This window comes from Ascaphus truei, chromosome 3 (genome assembly GCF_040206685.1).
Source record: "Ascaphus truei isolate aAscTru1 chromosome 3, aAscTru1.hap1, whole genome shotgun sequence".
Lineage (NCBI taxonomy): Eukaryota > Metazoa > Chordata > Amphibia > Anura > Ascaphidae > Ascaphus > Ascaphus truei.
The window spans coordinates 251,794,215-251,810,305 of NC_134485.1; positions in this window are offsets into that span (position 1 = coordinate 251,794,215).

A 16,091-nucleotide genomic window follows, 5' to 3' on the forward strand; every position below is an offset into this window, starting at 1 on the left:
AAAATTACTTTCATCTGTTTGAACATGCAAGGGATAGAGATTAGAGCCATTCCTTCTTAAACAGCTGCTTGGCTTGTAAACTTGGAAGTTCCATATTTTTGCTGATTGAAAAGTGCATTTACTGCAATTATATTCACCAATGTAATGCTACTGTATTCATTTTTATTTATTAACAGTTAAATATTCAATTTAATATCAGTTTTGAAATAAGAAAATACAGATGATTCAATTCCCCATAATCGATGTTTCACAAATCTGATATTGCACAGAAAATCATTTTTCATTTTAAATATTAGGCCATTTAACAAGCCCCATTAGATTCAGAAAAATGTAGGAAAATATGTGATTAAACAATAGAGCTCTTTTAATGGAAGCCTAATCCATTCACTGATGGCAGGTTAGATAACACACAATATAAATATTATAATAATAATACCTCAGTGAGTCGTTCATATCTAAAAGAGAAGGCGTTAAAGATACTGTTGTGATGAGAAAAATGAAGTTAAGAATATGATAGGCTTTATTATGTTACTGAACATTGCAATATTTTTTTGTTGCTTGAAAAAATACCCAATAGGTCCATGCTTAAGAGTTTGTTTTGAAATGTTTTGTACACAATATTAAGATTGTGTTTGTTTATATGTGGGTATATGCGCACGCACACGCTGAAGGAGCGGCTCACTGAGTAAAGACACTGACTGAGAACAATGACACCAATGTTTGAATCAGGGGAGCCTGGTTCATATCCCTGTGTCAGCTCCTTGTGACCTTGGGCAAGTCACTTAATGTCACTGTGCAGCAGGCACCAAAAACATAGATTGTAAGCTCAACGGGGCAGGGACCTATGCCTGCAAAAATTATCTGTACAGCACTACATTCACTAGTAGTGCTATACAAGAAAAACTATCATTATATATCTCTATATTTCAAAATTAATAACCCTGCGAGAGGCTTCAATTGACAGGTGTAGACTTGTCTTGCAAATTAAATGAAATAAAGACAATTTATTCTTATTCATTCAAAACAAAGGATACAGGAACAAAACAAAATCTTCAATTACAGGCAGTTTGGTACAAACAGCAAACCCGAATCCTTCAGCTAAGTCTAAACACATGAAGACCCAAGACTTGACTGATTAATGAAACTTGTGGTAGCTTTTTATATCTTTCAGTAAGCACCACCCCTACACTCTGTATTAAGGGAAATCAATTAGTCTTAATTTTACTACTTTTACACATCATTAAAATATGTTTAAACATATATGTAAAGGTGCTTCCCCCACCTGGTGGGAGATTTGGCCATTACTACGTCTGTGGTGCATGATACCTGCTGGTAACAGGAGGGCTGAGTCGTCCGTCGATGGTAGTGGGGAAACAGGACAATACGTCTAGGGTTCATACCCTACATATCTTTAGCAGTGCAGCGCCTCCTTCTGCCGTAGGCTCCAGGGAACTGAAGATGATCTCCCACGATAGAATCGATTACCTCTCCCCCAGTAAGATCACACACCAGGCCGGAGGTATAATAACAGGAACAGTTTATTGTCTCACTCTGTGCAGCACAGTACACAGCAGGGTTCTGTCCAATGCAGCAACTGTCAGCTACTCACTGAAGGATGGTCCCTGGACCTTCACTACAGGCCAAGGGCACCCGCAGCAGTCCCTGGTCTTCCCTGCCCCTCTATCAGGGGCAGAAGAATGGTAAAACTCACTCTCCTCCTGACGGAAGAGGACCAGAGAAGGCCCCATAAGCAGGCTCTTTGCTGTGTGACCTACCCCTCTCAAGCGGGTAGAGGCACTGCTAAATTTAGGGTGGTACTGCCCATAAGTACAGCTAGGAGGAGGGCACCAGAACTGTTCCATGATTGGACATGCTCAGGCCAGATGTCACGCCTCTCACTGTCACTCAAGTGCAGCTCCAGTGAGTGGGAAAAACCCATATTGACTACTGGCAGCCTGATTCTAGCAGGACTTACTGCCAGGAGTAAGGCAGGTTAGTAGCCAAAGGTGGCATGGCTACATCTATAAAAATATAATACTTAAAATACAGCAAAATAATATATAAAATACCAATAAAGATAACACAATGTACACTGCAATACAAAATAAATACATGTAATTGTAATTATTCATGCTTCCCTCTTCTATCTGCATTCTCACAGCCAGGTGTTTCAAATACAGACACACAGGAGAGAAACAGGCTGCTCGAAGTAAGAGATTAAATTTAAACAAGGTATGCAGTATAATTATGCTACATTTTGGTGTTTAGAAAAAACAGACAACTGCTTTTGCCATCCATGTCTTTTACCAATCGTGTATTTATGCCATTCTGGATACAGTCCCTAATAGGATAGAGAAAACAGGTAGGAAGAGATTAAGCGTTGGCTGGACCAGCAACATACTGTAGATAATAAAAGTTATTAGAAAAAGCAAAGTTCTCTTCAACGGGTACTGCTGCGGCAGCTTTTATTTTAAAACTTCTCGGGGACGTAGCGGTTGCATTTTCTAAATTCCACGCGCTTCACCGCATTCATGCCACAGTCGCGCCGCCCAGCACCCGCGGCTGATCCGCGGTTGATCTGTTGAATTATAATGGTTTGGATTCAATTGGGGGACAATTCTTCGTGTATCCGCCAGGTAGCAGATATTCATGAATTGTAATGAATTCTAATGTGCTACAGTAATGTACTGATGCAGCGGCCATTATTCAAACACTTCACGCAACAATTAATGCGGGAAACCGTGATAACAACGGGGACAAAGCTCGCTGTGTTTAAAGAACTGACCGCGGCGCATTATCATCCCAAAGCAGGGACCCCTGCTGTGTGAATGCTACCGGCGTCTGCCAGTGTGTAATAGACGCGCAGAAAGAGAGTCTGAATCAGTCCCTCTAACTGCGCGCCTCTCACAGGCGATCGCGGTGTTTTATTAAAATTCTAAAGTTACAGTTTTGTAGCAGGGGGTCTCCTGAGCTGAACAAAGTTGAGTTCAGGTCCAGGGACCCCCTACGTCCCGAGTTACAGGCCCCGTTATGGGGTGCCGGTACACCCGCCATATTAAAATCCTGTGGGATCGAATAAAAACAATGCAGAGGGATACCGACACCCCATAACAGGGCCTGTATTTTGGGAAGTAGGGAGTCTCCAAGCCTGAAATAAACTTTGTTTAGCTCGGAAGACCACCTGCTCCCCCACACTAGTATCAAACCCCCCCCCCTCCAAATAAAAAATCATTACCTTAGCGGGTAGCTGCTAAGGTAATGAAGCTGCTTACATTTTATTTTTATTCATAGTGTGCGTGAGCAGGGGGTCTCCTGAGCTGAACAAAGTTTATTTCAGCCATGGAGACCCCCTACTTCCCTAGTTACAGGCCCAGTTATGGGGAGCCGGTATCCCCGCCATGTTAAAATTGTGGGACACGTGACCGCGGGACTAGAGGGATACGGGAACCCCATAACTAGGCCTGTAACTCGGGAAGTAGGGGGTCTCCGGACCTGAAATCAGCTTTGTTCATTTCAGGAGACCCCCTGCTCACGCACACAATAAATAAAAATTAAAAATGTAAGCAGCTTCATTACCTTAGCAATGCCCGCTAAGGTAATGAAGGGGTTAAGGCACAGGTGCCAACCCTATGTATAAAAAAACTAAAACATGGCCTACACAGTACAGAACATTTAAATAAATCACCCCCCTGCCCCGTACCACCAAACACACATACAGTACATTAATGGGCCAAATAACTATTATCCAGATGTGGATAATAGATTATTTGGCCCATTATTAAACACATTTACTACAGTAGGATAATATAATAAATACAGCTCTACTGTACTTACTACCACCGCAATACACTACATTCTAACACATACTACACTACAGTACTGTATGCCAAGCAATGCTCTAAATAAAATAAAAAAATTAATTACCATAAATCAATCCATTCACAAATCAATTACAATACAATAAAAAATCAATTACTGTACACAATTCACTATTCAAATCCTAGAAACAAAACAAGGAATCAGAAATAAATTACCATCAATCAACTAAATCTAACCAACAATAAGCTACTATTAAAAAGCAAGCCCCCCCCCCTGAAATAAACCATAGCAAACACATTTGCACACCAAGCTGCAAAATACAGTTAAAATGCATAAAAAAAGCAAGCAAACATGAGCAATACAAGCTTTTATTTGCTCTGTATTATGTATATCCATAGGGACATACATAAATACCGAGGCCATAAATGGACTGTAGGCGGACACTCAAAGAGGTATGTAAATTTCAGTGCAGTGTAGATTTCCTGCCTGGGTGTGTCCTTTTAACTCTGGATCTGCTGCATGAGATTTTTGTTTATGTTGCTCAGACTGTTTGAAGGCAAAAAGCACAAAAAAAAATTCACAGGAAATCTCCGGGTCCCTTCTAACTTCAAAGACCACCTCTCATCCCACTTCTGACACATATGTAGGCGGACGCTCACAGAGGTATGCAAGGGAGACTGGTTATGGTGAAATTAAATAAGGCTTTTATTGCGCCAGTTTCCTTAACATCAGGAAACCATCCAAACAAGGGGTAAACAAAGCTTCTATTCACTTGGGAGTATTTCTAGTTAAATACTATGCAGCCCACAACTCCCTTTAGATAAGCATGTCTCCCAGCCCCAAACATTTATCATGAAATGAGCAGATATAAAAAGTCTTATAAATGAAAGTCTTATCTGTTCCTTGTGGTTGGAGGGAAAGTCTTCTCTGTTCCTGCTTTGCTACCTTTTCCTCAGGTTTGGTCAGCATTCAGGTTTAGAAGTTTCCCCTGTGTCTTGAAAGCAGCACTGCTGTTTCTTCTGGCAGGCTCAAGACATCTGTCCCCATGCTCAGTCTCACAAGTTGTGTGAGATTCAGGCACAATCTCCCTTTCTGTTTCAAGGACAGGCTTTTCTAAGCAACCTAATCAGGCAGGTGGTGTTTGTTAATTGACTACCAGCAGTTAACCACCACACTGCTGGATTAGAGGCATATTTCCTGAACAGGGATAACTCCCCTGTTACATGGACATAAAAAAATAATCAATCACATAAAAAAAATTTTTAAAACCTACAAGCTAAATAAAATAAATTTATTTTGTAAACTTACCATTACTTGTCTCACACACCGACTCCCCTTGATACTGCTTACTCTCGAACCAATCCACGCACAGGAACCCATAAAATAATAAACCATAAAATAATAAACAATAACATCCCACTTCTGATTGGCTCAAGTACTATACCATGTGAGAGTGGCCATCTTTCTTTTGATGACGTCGTCTCAAAGGCAATTGCAGCACAGCCATTCTGATTGGCTGGCATCATTGCCTTTAAATGACGTCATCAATTTTTTATTCATTTTTTTTATGACATGGTTTTCACGGCCCAGTCAGGGCCGTGGGAACCATATGACGGAAATGTGACATCATGGGCCTTTAAAAGCCTATGTCGTCTCATTTTGAGCCAGACGGTGTGGAGGGAGGACCTCCCCTCCAAGAAGAAGGCCGGGGCGTGGCCGAGGAACAGAAGAAGAGCGGAAAAAGAATACAGATGAAGACTCCACAGACGGAATGGATTACAAATAGAAGACACAGACCGCTGGATTGTTATGGTTTATTATTTTATGGTTTATTATTTTATGGGTTCCTGTGCGTGGATTGGTTCGACAGTAAGCAGTATCAACGGGAGCCGGTGAGTGGGACAAGTAATGGTAAGTTTACAAAAGAAATGTATTTTATTTCGCTTGTACAGGTTTTGAATTTTTTTTTTAATGTAATTGATTTTTTTTAATGTCCATTTATTGCCTCTGTATTTATGCATGTCTCTATGGATATACATAATACAGAACAAATGAAAGCTTGTATTGCTCATGTTTGCTTGCTTTTTTAATGCATTTTTAACTGTATTTTGCAGCTTGGTGTGCAAATGTGTTTGCTATGGTTTATTTCAGGGGGGGAGCTTGTTTTTTAATAGTGGCTTATTGTTGGTTAGATTTAGTTGATTGATGGTAATTTATTTCTGATTCCTTGTTTTGTTTCTAGGATTTGAATAGTGAATTGTGTACAGTAATTGATTTGGATTGGATTGTAATTGATTTGTGAATGGATTGATTTATGGTAATTTTTTTTATTTTTTTTATTTAGAGCATTGCTTGGCATACAGTACTGTAGTGTAGTATGTGTCAGAATGTACTCTACTGCGGTGGTAGTCAGTACAGTAGAACTGTATTTATTTTATTATGCTACTGTAGTTAATGTGTTTAATAATGGGCCAGGAGGGTGATTTATTTAAATGTTCTGTACAGAACGGTATCATCTATTTATTTTTTGATTATATATATATATATATATATATATATATATATATATATATATATATATATATATATATATATATATATATTATAATTTATATTGCTGTATATTTATGCAGTATAACTATATTATACGGTATACTGGACACCTAACAAGCTCCTATTGAACCCTAAAAATAACCACAACATGCACTGAGCTCTGTCTGTGTTTTATGTTGTGTCTCTGGTTTTAAAAATTGTGACAGAGTCACTGACTCAGTAGGCTGTGACAGTGAATGGGGAGATGCTGCAGCTAGTTCACCGAGTGTTAATCTCCTCAGACAGAGAAAGCACAGCTGAGGACTGATTAAACAGGGGCTGAACTATCAGTGAAACAAGTGCTTTCAAAAGCAGGAAGTTGCTCACACAAGGTGAGCTTGTTTTTCCACAGGAAGGTGGAGAGAACTCTCCCGGCTGGGAAGCCGTTGCTGTTGCTCTGGTCCCCCAGTCCTGCGAGGAGCTAGGCTGCTGGGACCAGCTGGGACTCCAACCCTGGATAAAGATCAAGATCGCTGCGAGGCTGGACACAGCCTGCTCCCCGTAACCGTGTTCCTGTTGCTACTGGAGCGGCAAAACAGATAAGACTTTATTCTTATACATATCGGTTATCCTTTGTGTAGCATGTTTTGGGCATGACCAGATTAGCTGGCTGTCCTGTTAGTAAGGGCTCAAGAAGTGAGTTAGTGTCCCTAATTGGATTAGGCTTTAATTTTCAAGAAAGTAATTTTTTAAAGGGACAGTGCACCGTACTTTATTTTGCTGTGGCTAATAAACCACTATAGTTTAACGTTTCCCAACGTGTCTAGTGTCTTACTGACCCTGCCGCGAGGACGTCCTTCCACAGGTGGTGTCAGGAGTGGGATGCTACGCCTCTGGGGGTCAGTAGATGAAAATGTGTTGAGACACTGAACTCAAGCGGAAAAAAAAAAGATTTTTGCTGAAGCGTGGAAGTTACAGCTAGCAGGCGCTGAGTGTAAATTTTGCCCCGTCGGGCATGAAAGGATTGCTGTATAAAGCTAATGCCTTTTGCTGAAGTGAGTGAATTTGCAGCTAGCAAGTGCTGTGAGGTAAAGTTTGCCCTGTCTGGTAAAAAAGAAAGTGAAAATGGATTTATGCAAAGAAGTTGCCCTAAGAAGAACCCAGAAGGTTCAAATATTGTAAAGCAAGAACAACTTACGTGTGTTGTGCAAAGTCTGCCTCGTCGGGTGTGTTTTTTTTTTTTTTTTAACGGGGTTTTAAAATGGCCGCCGTCAAGTGTAAGTTTTGCAATGTACATAACCATACGAAACAGTGTCCCTTCAGGCCATATGATGATTATGATGATATGTAGCCCCAAGAAGAGAGACGTACCCACAGATGAAAGCTGCAAAAGTGACCAGTGTGTGTGGGCCCAGTACCACTGATGTCTCTGGAACTAATAAAACAAAGAGAAAGAAGAATAATATTTTTCAAGTCACCGAGGAAGTGACCGAACCACTTGAGCCTGCGATATCAGGACAACAGGCGTCAGCAAGCCACCGAGATGTGCTGCAGACCGGAGTGATGGGCAGAATTGTCACAGGAACAGTGGAAAAGGAGGAGCAAAGGGAAGCTGAATCCTTGATCCAGGTAAAAGAGGCCTTAATTTCTGCACTCCAAACTGCCCACCGTGATTATGATGTCTTGCAGGAACAATTGAATAGGGAGCGAGATGCAAACGTCGAGGTACAGAGGTTTATACTCCCAGCTATACTTTAGTATGAGGCGTTAAAGAAAACAGAGCGTCTCTTACGGAGTGAGTTGGAGGAGCTGAAGACAAGTTTGGATAAGGCCAACACCGCAATTGCTAACATGGAATCAGAAAGAACAAGTCCTGACTGGAGACTGTGCTATCAGATGTCCCAGAGAGATGTGCAAAACTTCATTAAAGACTTAGAAGTTTCTCACCAAGAAGCTAGCGCGCTCAAAAGAGAGCTGGAGCTCTCACGCCAGGAGAGCCACTGTCTAACTACAGAGCTGGGTACTTTGAAGAAAGCCAATGAGACGGTCCTAAGGGATATAGAGACTGTGAAAATGGAGAATATAAACCTGAAAGAAGAGGTTTTAAACCTGACTGGTCAGGTCAGTGATGGGACTGAGAAGCTTCACCAAGCGCAGAAAGTGAAGACGCAATTGGCGCAAGAAAAATTAGAAGTACAGGCTGCTCTGCAGAATGCTGAGAAAATGCTGGGGAAAGAATGCCTCGCCCTGGAGCAGCTGAAGATCACGTTGAGCGCCACAAGAGCATCGCTGGAGGCGGAGCTTAGAAGCCAGGTGACTCTGTGTGAGAGGGAACATGAGAAGGTCCAAAGACTGAAGGAAGAGCTGGAGAAGCAGAGAGGCAGTGCCATCCCAATGAGTCAGTATACCAAGGAGAAAGAGGCCTGGAAAACAGAAGCAGCAGCGATCCTAGCAACAAGAACTGCAGAGCTCATAAAGATGAAAGAGGTGTTGATGCAAACCCAGAGTAAGCACCGGGAAGAGGTGAAGGCCCTGAGAGGGGACTGGCAGCATCAGACTGAAGAGTTGCAGATGCAGATGGCTGAGCGCGAGATGCAGCGCGCCAAGACGGAGGAGGTGTCCGTCCATCAGGTGGCCTGCCTGATGTTGCACCATGAAACCGAGATGGCTGATATCCACAAGCGGCTGGACTACACAACCAATGAGGGGGCCCGGCTACAGCTGGAGCTAGACAAGGTCCGGGAGGAGCACCAGCAGCTGCAGGTCCAGAATAAAGAAAGAGAGACAGATTTAAGCTTTGCTCTGAGTCTGCTAGGAGACGTAGAATCGCGACTCAATTCTAACGAAGATGAACTAGCAGCTGCACTGAGTGAAAGAAGAAAGGCAGAAGGACTGCTTCAAGACCTGAGGAAGGACCTGGAGTCTGAGTGTGCTGGCCGCAAGATGGCGGAGAAACAAAAGTGTGACCTAGTCAAGGAGCTTGAGGCTCTGAAGACTGAGCGGGACGCTACGTTGGACTCTACGGCTGCCCAGCAGGAGGTTTCTCAGATGAAGCTGGAGGAAAAGCTTATAACCCCAAGACAGACGTTTGGGTCACTGAAGCAGTCCAAGGAAAAGGTGCCGGCAGAGATAAAACAAGGGAGGCACTACAGGAAGCATGACCGTGATACCGTTGCATCTACAGTCTACTTTCCACAAGGCACGGAATGCGAAGGCCAAATTGCGATCCACTAGCACAGTAAGAATCCAATCAAACTACAGTGCCCAGAGGACACAAAGTGGATTTCGTGCCATGAGGGCAGCCACTGTGAAGAGACAGCCGCGAATGAGATGGAAGTGTGCCCGGGATCATAAAGGGAGAAAGGCCGCACAGATTTTAACTTACTCTGTTGAGAGAGTCGCTGGAAAGAGTCAAGACAGAAAGGCCCAACCCTATGAGTCTGCTGATGGTAAAAGAGAGGTGCCATGGGGTGCACTTCAGGTTAATAAGAATCCTGACCAAATTGAAGGACTAAAGATAAATATTGTGGAACCCAACACTGAAGGTACGCTGATGGAGAAAGGTCCAAAAGCCATCACCGGTAAAACAGAGTTGCTGTCATCACAAGAGAAGGCCAAACAGTCACTGGCGAGTGTATGCAATGAGCTGACCGAGGTCACGGCTCTTCTACAGGGTAAAGGAGACTCTGAACACAAGGAGATAGAGAGGTACCAGTCCTCAGGCCCAGATGGCCTGGTAATTACCCCAAAAAGAAAATGTCTAAATTGGAAGGCAAGAAAAAAAAAGGGGGGGGCAAGGGAAGGGCCGACGTCGGACATTTTCGCCAAAGATGCTGGTGCACGGGAATGGTGCACAGGCCGCTCCATAGGACAATGTTTCGCTGGGGAGAGGGATATGTGACAGAGTCACTGACTCAGTAGGCTGTGACAGTGAATGGGGAGATGCTGCAGCCAGTTCACGGAGTGTTAATCTCCTCAGACAGAGAAAGCACAGCTGAGGACTGATTAAACAGGGGCTGAACTATCAATGAAACAAGTGCTTTCAAAAGCAGGAAGTTGCTCACACAAGGTGAGCTTGTTTTTCCACAGGAAGGTGGAGAGAACTCTCCCGGCTGGGAAGCTGTTGCTATTGCTCTGATCCCCCAGTCCTGCGAGGAGCTAGGCTGCTGGGACCAGCTGGGACCCCAACCCAGGATAAAGATCAAGATCGCTGCGAGGCTCGACACAGCCTGCTCCCCGGAATCGTGTTCCTGTTGCTACTGGAGCGGCAAAACAGATAAGACTTTATTCTTATACATATCGGTTATCCATTGTGTAGCATGTTTTGGGCATGACCAGATTAGCTGGCTGTCCTGTTAGTAAGGGCTCAAGAAGTGAGTTAGTGTCCCTAACGGGACTAGGCTTTAATTTTCAAGAAAGTAATTTTTTAAAGGGACAGTGCACCCGTACTTTATTGTGCTGTGGCTAATAAACCACTATAGTTTAACGTTTCCCAACGTGTCTAGTGTCTTACTGACCCCGCCGCGAGGACGTCCTGCCACAATATATTATACAGTATATATCTCTATTATAATTTAGATAGCTGTATATTTATATAACTATATTATATATATATCTCTATTATAATTTATATAGCTGTATATTTATATAACTATATTATATATATTTCACCATACTCTAGGCCTGAGCATAAATGATGGACCTTCACAGATGAATATAGCTGCCAGTAATCCAGTACAGTACAGTATGTACTTGTGGCCTACTGTAACTAATTGTTGTTTTTCCTTTACACTGTAGGGTGACAACTCTTCTGGTTGGAAAACAGAGCACATCTGGCCGCGGTTATCAGAGCGGCTCGGCTTCGACTGCTTTAGAATAAAGGCTGGCGCAGCTGGATATACCAGAAGGCTTTTTGTACTCTCTGCTCACACAAGTTTACATCAGCTTGCAGTTTACCTCTTAATCACACAAAGAAACCAAAGGATAATTGTGGTCACAATGAGAATGGATAGTTTTTTTAGTGGTCATAATTGTTTTGTTTTGTTAATCTACGATACATTTTTTTCAATTTATGCTCCATATCAAGACAAATGGTTAGTGTTTACATGATTTTTACCTGATCTAGGTTGCATGGAGAATTACAACACAGAACAACAATGCCCAAAGCTACTTCCATTGTGACAAAAATACACAGTGCAATACCTATATATCTCTTGTAAAAAGGATAATTTAGTTTAACCCTTTGGCCAAAGCGTCTTAAGCCTGCTGCCACTTACAAGGCATGACCGAAGCAGGTCCTAACACTAGCCTGGGTTAAAATTCTTATTTACCGGTATAATTACAGGAAGAATGATCATATTGGATCTGTCGTAACCTGGCTATATGAAACTGACCTGCAACTTGGAAAGTGGGGTGAGGCAAGCTTAAACATTGGGGGGGAGGAGCCACTACCCTCTCATAAGCAACTGAGACCAGCTGCACGCAATTAACAAAATACACAGATTCCCAACAAGCTCTGAGAAAACCCAACCATTACCACATAATATATATATATGCATATGTATCACAAGGAGTGCTAGTGGGCGTGGCTAAATGTTCTGTTTTGTATACATTTAGCCATGCCCACTAGCACTCCTTTTGACACGCCCCAAGGTTGCTGTCTCAGTTTCGCCAGAAATTTCCCCTTAAGCCGTGGTTGGATCACTTGGAGATTGATCCTCAAGGGGGGGATACGGTGACGACTCAGGAGATTCCTTCCTCTTCCTCTCCCTCTCTCCCATCTCCCGTTATCCTTTCTGCCCCTTCCCACTCCTCTCCTTCACCGTCTACCTCTCTCCCCTTGCCGCAGTGCGTTCCCCGCAGGTCTCGCGTACCCACGCGTTCCCGCAGCCCCTGCTGTAATCCTCCCCGCTCCGTCTCTTCCACGGTAGCTCCATTACCTTCCCCTGTTGTGCCATCCGTCCCGTTGCCTCCACCGCGCATGGTGCCCGCGGCGTTCCGCGTGCCTGGTGACGCGTCTGGTGCGCACGCCCCTCAGCCCACGGGGGACGCGCGTGCATGCTCCTCTCTACCCTTGCTGGCCATCGCACGGGCACAGGCCTCGCCCGCGTTCCCCTCCGCTTGGCTCCGTCCCCCTCCTGCTGTCTTCCCCTGCTCCGTGCGGGCCACGCCTGTGTTACAGCCTGTGCGCGTGCATCCCCAACTTACAGGGGCTGCGCGCACAGACTCTTCTTATCAGGTTCCCCCTGTCTCCGCCTCCCAAGCTGTTCAGGCCATTCCCCTTACTGCCCATTCTGTCTCCTCCTCTTCTCTCCCTGACCTATCTCTTGCTTCTTCCACTTCTCTCTCTACTCCTCCCCTCTCTGCCATTGGTGCACCTCCCTTTATAATCCCTGTCTGTCCACCTCTTCCTCGCTCTGCATAGTTCCTGTTTCCCTGTGTGTACCTGTCCTATGCTGTGCTCTCTCTGTGCTCCTGTGAATACCTGCTCCTGTGTTACTTTGGATTTCCCTGGCTTTGACACCTGCTCTCCCTGGACTACTCTGCTCTCTTGTAACCCCTTGAACCCTGCTACGCATACGACTTCGCTGACCTCTTGCTTTCTAGGACCTGGCTTGCTCTCTGACGACTCTACTCTCTGGATCCCCTGAACATTGGCTAACGGACACGATTACTCTCATGGACACCCCCAAGCGTTGCAAGTATTACTAACACTCTTCCAACAGGCCCAGCAACGCTATACCATACAGACAGACAAGGGAATGACTCCCTAATTGGGTACTCTAATGTCCTCCTGGTGAACCGTGCAATGTCTAGTAATATTTATCAATAGTTTCAATGAGCAGGGTTTCCAGCCCCAGATGAATAAATAATGTCAATAGTTAAATCCCAGCATTTTGTAAAATCACAGGGGAATACAAAAAGACGAAACGCGTCAGAGGATTGATCTTCATGTCCTTTTAATCTTGGCCGTTATGCCGCAATAAAGTTTTTTTGTACTGCACGATGCCTCCAGCCTGATACTATCTAGCAGTGCTCATAGTCCCTTCACTCGTATTTTGGATTATACCACACTCCGGGCTTGCTCCCACTGCTGTGGGTGTGTAGTATCATTCTGTTCCCACCTCAGTACTATGGTCTAGCTTGGTCTGCGGGCATACAGGCATGACACTCTCATAGTGGCCTATTCTAGTAGCTTCGATAAGTGAGTTATCGTCAGTTTTTAGCACTTCTTGAGCAAGTTTGCATGTGTAGCTGTCAGGTACCAAGTATCAAAAAAAGCACCTCGGATAATACTAAAGGTACTAGAATCACACAGTAATCCCTAAGAACCAGGTGAGGTTAAATCATGACCTCTCCTGAAAAATGGGATATCTGCCCAGCCGGCTAGATAGAGGGAGATGTACGCCTCAAAACAGGGTATATGTAGAGGCACATGAGTGAATATCAGCAAATATATACATACTGCTGCGACACACTTTATTCGAGCAAATACCCAGTATGTACCTGGCAGATACCTGGAATGCGCCGCTCCTCACCTCTGACAAGCCCCGTTGCATTTGCCTTCCCAGCCATGGTTCATGCCTGGCTGACGGGCGGCTGATCTGTTAAATGATGATGATTAGGATTTAATAGGCTGCAATGCTTTGCGTGTCTACCAGATGGCATAAATTCATGAATTGTAATGCAGTATATATATATATATATATATATACTGTGCAGTATTGCAGCCAGCGGGAATAAAATGCTTCAATCCCTGCCTGGAAAATAACGCAATGCACTCGGGCAGAAAACAGTCACAAACCTCAATACACCCGAGTATACCCGAATTCGTGGGACTAGCCGAGCTCGAATAAAGTGTGTCGCCAGTGTAGTAAACCCTGGTGGAAAAGAGTAATGCTGTAAAAGTTGCAGATTTGTACACTTAGCAACAAATCCTCCCAGGTAAAGTATCAAACACCTCAAAATGATACATACTACTGCAGATATAGTAGCTATAAAGACCACTCTTGTATATATTCTGAATCTCCTTTAATGCTGTTCAGCATGAGTCCATTTTGCAGCACTCTCTCCCAGAATAAGTGGTGATAGATGCCAGTCAGAATGAAAAATGTTCTCAAGGTTTTGAATATTTTTCTATTGTTTTTCTTTTCTCTGACTTGAAAACCAAAAAGATAGTTATTTAGCTAACATAAGGAAAGCCTAAAAAAAGAGTAGAGGGTCACGTTGACAAGAAATCTCAAAATTATTTAATTGTTTAAAAAAAAAAAAGAGCACCATAGCCAGTTTACTAAGCCAGGCCGCAACATGGCCTCCATCAGAAAAAACGCATCGCAATGTTACAAACACCCAGATATTCCCAGATCCCACTCCCACCCTCCTAGATCTGGGACCAAAGGTCTTGTGCTCCTCACTACCAGACCTATCTTATTTCTATCCCCACCCCCCTTCCCAGGTTAACCCCTTCTCCCCCCATTTTGGGACATTTAGGCACACCGTAAAAATCATGGTTGAACTGAATATGGTAGTCTCTGTAGCATATCCATACACCACAATAAGAATGGTCTACAAGATAGTAACACATAATACCAATGGTCTTAATAGTCCAAGAAAGCGAAGGATAGCGTTTACCGATTATAGAAAATTAAAGGCTAATATATTTTTTTCTACAAGAAACGCATTTTAGCTCAAGGTCTTTCCTTGGCTATCTGGATAAACATTTTTCTCATTTATCTGTCAGAAGTTAGTATGAAAAACAATGGTAGTCATTATTTTTAGCAACAATACCCCTTTTCAATTAGAAAAAAAAGTATGCGACAAAGAGGAAAGATATATAATTTTAACAGGCTCTGTTTTCTCAGATTCGCACTGCTAATATACTCCCAATCACTTGGTCATATCATGCACAGGTTGAAATTACTTTAAATTCCTGGTACAGACCTCCTACTCCCCACTCCTGGAGACAATAGTTCATTGCTGGTAGTCCCTGAGATTGTTCAAGAAATTAACCGTGAATTAGAATTTTACTTATCCATAAACAATAACAAAGACACAACCTCAGGTATTTTATGGACAGCATAAGGCATTTATTAGGGGTACGATAATAAAATAACATCATACAGGAAAAGAACAAGGCTAGCAAAAAAATGTTAATTAACATAAGAACTATCGGAACTAGAAACCCACAACAAACAAACATTTTATACAATAGTTAACGACAGAAACCAAAGTATCAGACGAGAGCTAGGCATACTTTTGACAGATCAAGCCGAGAAGGCTTTATGCTGGACAGAACAACTTTTCTACCAAAAAGGTAATAAACCTGACATTATGCTGGCACGTAAATTGAGAAACAAACAAAGTCACCAATATGTTTCAGCTATCAAACTCAAAAACGGGACCCTTATACATAACCCTGAAACCATCATATCAAAGTTCCATACATTTTATACAGAACTATATGATGGGCAAAAAACTCAGATAAACAAAAAAACAACAAATGATAGACTAGATTAAAAAAAAATGTAATTTACCAAGGGTGACTCCAGCACTACTAGAGGGTTTTGTTACAGAGGAGAAGGTCTCCACTACAATAAAATCACTAAAATCAAATAAAGCTCTGTGACCCGATGGTTTCCCTGGTCTATATTATAAACGACGTCACGAAATCCAAGATGGCTGGCGTCACATGGTATTTCAGCCAATCAGAGTGTGAAATTGTTTCCCAAGATCTGATTGGC